We start from the raw sequence: 4244 nt of genomic DNA, 5'->3' as shown, positions 1-4244 counted from the left end.
ATTTCCCCCCCACCTACGGTGAAGTAAAAAAAAAAAACTAATACATCCAGCAGATAATAATTGAGTATGAGAAACAGAAAAAGAGAGAAATAAAATTCCAGAATGCTAAAAATACTATGATTAAAAGGAAGAGCATCAAGGGACAATATGCTTTTTATTGTTAAGAGACACTTCATGTTGGATCTGAACTTGCAAGATGAACTGAGTTTCTTATGCTGCTGCATAAGAATTTCAACTCATATATATCTCAGTGGGAACTTGGGGTTTTCAGGAGCTCTTAAGAGGAGCTTAGAATTTGCCAGAAGTAATCCCATACTAGTCAAAAATCAGGTCTGAAACTTTTAACATGAATAAATGGGCCTGTGAGAACCTCATGAAGCTCAACAAGGCCAAGTGCGAGGTCTGCTCTTGTGTTGAGGTGATCCCAAACACAGATACAGACTGGGCAGAAAATCAATTGAGAGTAGCCCTGAAGAGAAGGATATCAGGTTGCTGGTGGATGAGAAGCTCAACATGACCTAGTAATGTGTGCTTGCAGCCCAGAAAGCCATCTGGGACTGAACGCCTCACCTGGAGTACTGCGTTCAGTTCTGGAGTCCTGGGCTCAGTGCTGGAGTCCTGTTGCCACTTCACTGCCTCCATACTACTGGCAATCAGACTCGGTTTGAGTCAACCCATCACTCTCATTGAATTTTTTTCTGATTGCTGTGAAACTATTGTCATATAACAGAAGTTGATTCACATGTTAATATTCTTTATTATAAAATCAGCATTTGTTTTCCATTAAAGTGCAGGACAAAGTTATGCAGCAAGATCTTCTTCAGGCTTTACATATGACCATATTTACAACTTAGCTCTATTCCTTAAACCTAAAAACCTTAAAGCTAAGCAAGACAACAAATCAATAAACAATACGTGAAGAAAAACATACAGAAAACTAAAACAAATCATCTCTTTGAACAATCCTTTCATACTGAATATTAATTTTATACTATCTCCCAAATATTTCCTAAAGGATTTTAATACATGCAATAGAATAACTGATATAGATTACCCAAAATGATGCACATTTACATCAAAACTGACAGCACTCATGATCATATTATTATGTTGTTTACATAATTCAAAATCCCATGTTTTCATCCCAGTCTAGCCCTGGCCCAGCTTGATTAGAAGCTAAATGCCAGAGGTTGTGTCTGTTCTTCATCTCCACCCTGAAAGGGGAAAGGTAAATGAAAGAAAGAGACTTGTAGCTTGGAAACTGAAACAGCTTTAGTGAAACAATGATAATAATAAGTATGAAGCTTAGATGAAAAGATAGAAAATTGATTCTATTTTAACTCAAACAAGAACAGCTCCCAAGACTACAGATACCAAAACAAACCTTATACACAGTTTCCATATTTCAAATCAGAAGATTTCATATTTGTATGTTTGGATGTTCCATTCCTCAGTACATCCTATGCAAATATAGACTTTCTTGTATGGGAAGAAAAAAATAATATACTATATCTATGTCATCATACCTTCAATGCATTCATTTAAATAAAATATGACTTTTAAATATCATATATTCCCCCACTGATTATTTATTATATTTTTGCAGGGATAACATTTTTATCAAGGGGCAATATCATCTTCCAATTGCAATGACCGTTAGGCATTCCACTTAATTTTCTTTTCATCCAATTTTGCAGAGTATCACTTTCTACTTTACTTAACTCTTGTAAGAATAGACATAGAATTGTTCAAGAGGAATGAAAGGGAACGAAATGGACACAGAAGTCCATGTCTTGTTATTGCTCAGTCTTGAGCTAAATCAAAATTCCATCACCTACATTTGTTCTCCACAATTTCTCTTACCAGTGAGTCCAGTGGGCAGATCAGCCTGTTCATTGCTCACTGCTCTGTGCCATTGCTGATCATCATAGGACAATCAGCTCCAATACATACAATAAACACAATTGATGATCAGAGCTTTAATAACTGTGAAATGAGATAAGAACTCTCAGCAGAATCTCCTGTAAAACATGAAGACTTATCAATGAATTGCGTGTTTCAAGTAATCTCTTAGGATGTCACACACAGTCCTAATTTCCAAGTGAAAACATCCAGTCCAGATTGGATTCTAAAGTACTAGGCAGGTGTTTCAAAGCTTACCCTCAGGGCTCACAGGACAAGTGTGTAGTTCAAGGAACCCATTCAGAGAACAAAAATGGCCACAACTACTGAAAAAAACAGCTGTGTCAATTCATTTTGTTTTTTCCAGTAGTTTGAATTTTTTGGCACTGAGGAGCCAAAGGGGAGCATATTTACAGGTTCGGGTTTTTTTCCCATGAGCTAGCTTTACACAGTCTATTCAGTAGCTGGCTCAGGCTGCCGTAGTCTCCCAGCTGCCTTACTCATAGACACAGACACATATGCAAACATGAGTCCCTCCAGCAGCAGTTTCAGGTCTATGACCCCTCCAGTAACCAACTCCAGGACCCCACGGTCTCTCCAGTATCTGGCATGGATCCCCTGGTCCCTCCAGTATCCAATTCTCAGGCACTCTACTTTCTCCAGGATTCAGTCCAGACCTAAGACCACTCCAGTACCTGTCTGCCAAGCCTACTTGCTGACTAGTCCAGCTTGATGGGCATCAGTGATGACACACTGGCATACGTACCTGCACACAATGCACACATGCTCTGTTCTTTCTAGTTCCTCCCACCAGACACATGCAGGCTCACAAGACTCCTGGTCCCACTGAAGCTGTTGCACTCAAATCCCCAGGCACAGAGCTACACGCTGGATGGAGGAGTTCCCTGCAGCCAGGAAGAGAGACAGAAATAGAGTTTGAGAAGGCAGGTCAGACTGGGGGAATCAGGTGCAAGACACGGAGAGACAAGCACGCTGACCAGGATCCTGCCTAACATAATTGATTCCTTTCAATTCCTTCTTCCCACACTTGTAAGTGAGCTGAGGCTCCCCTGGGATCACCTGAAGTGTAGCTGCCTCTGGAACTTCCTTCGCACTGATGAGGTTCTTTGGATCCCCTGCCAGTTGTTTCTCTGAGCTCCTTTGGGTTGGTGGAAATGAGACTTTGATCACATAAACCAGCAATACGCAGTTAAATTAAACATTTGCTCTGAAGCCAACATGAGTTCTTGATGACAAGTATCTTCAGTTCATTACACTGGCTACCGCATAAGTCAAACTACCTGCAAATTCCTATCTACCAATACTAATATTTAACCCAAGAAACATCATCTCTCTAACAGTTATCTGCAGTTTTTTGAGAATTAATAATTCTAGAAAGCCAAAGGTATGGGGTTTTTTTTACAGACAAGTTAACTGGATATATATATATATCAGGAGAGTGATAGGGTAAGACTCATTTCATGTAACTTATTCATCTAAATTTTGGGCATAAAATAGATTTCCAAGAAGGATGAAAAGAGGCTGTTGCCTCATCTGCTTAATAGTCTGTGCACTAGGGCATGTTTTAGGTAAATGCAAGTTGAAATCTTCAAGAAGTGGATAATTCTTTTCCTGAATTGGTATGTAAGCAAGTAGGCTCTTGTAAGAAGATAAACATCAGTATATCAGCTGCCAGACCTGCTTTTAGGAAAAAGGCAGGCATAGATGCATTTTCTGGGAAATCTAATACTACTTGTTTTGATGTGTTTCAAATGTCCTCTAAAAATTTAGCAACTTACAGGGCTAAGGTGAAAAAAAAGTCTTATTTCTGCAGGCCAACTGTATCCATGAATTAATTTAAATGGAGATACTCTCAGCCATATGCAAAGTCAAAAAGTCAAACAAAGACTTTTCATGTCCAACTACATGTGCATAAAATTCCACAGATAGATAGAGCAAGGACAAAACAATTATTTACTTTAATGCTTTGATGGAGTTTTAATGACACATCCAAAGTGACTTTAGAGGCCTGAAAAAGAGGTATTCATTACACTAAAAATACTCTCAGAATAAACAGTTTTGTTCAGTGGCCTTCTAGGAAGGGTGATGAGGGAGGAAATGGGCTCAGAGACAGTTACATTTGCCTCCTACGTGCAAGTTGCTGATGTCACAGTGCTCCCAGTAGGGCCTGAAAGCTTGCAAATCTGCTCCCTTAGATCTGTATATTGTCTAGTTTGATAGGGGATTTTAATCATGTGTATTTACCAACCCAGAGACATCAAATTCACTTTAGAAATGTGAAAAGTAGTTAACATTTATTATGTTGTGCCCAGGAAATTATA

The 4244-nt window shown here is 39.0% G+C and overlaps 1 long non-coding RNA gene across 1 annotated transcript; it reads right to left on the bottom strand.

The window, feature by feature from the left end:
- Nucleotides 1-231: 231 nt before the first annotated feature.
- LOC128854069 (uncharacterized) lies at nucleotides 232-2801 on the bottom strand. Its single transcript, XR_008452963.1, has 3 exons — nucleotides 2669-2801; nucleotides 1864-2021; nucleotides 232-1214 (listed from the first exon to the last, which is right to left on the bottom strand). It is a non-coding gene; the product is annotated as an uncharacterized LOC128854069 (long non-coding RNA).
- Nucleotides 2802-4244: the final 1443 nt, after the last annotated feature.

Source organism: Cuculus canorus, chromosome 1, assembly GCF_017976375.1.
Source record: "Cuculus canorus isolate bCucCan1 chromosome 1, bCucCan1.pri, whole genome shotgun sequence".
NCBI classification, from domain to species: Eukaryota; Metazoa; Chordata; class Aves; order Cuculiformes; family Cuculidae; genus Cuculus; species Cuculus canorus.
This window is presented reverse-complemented; position numbering and strand designations above follow the sequence as displayed.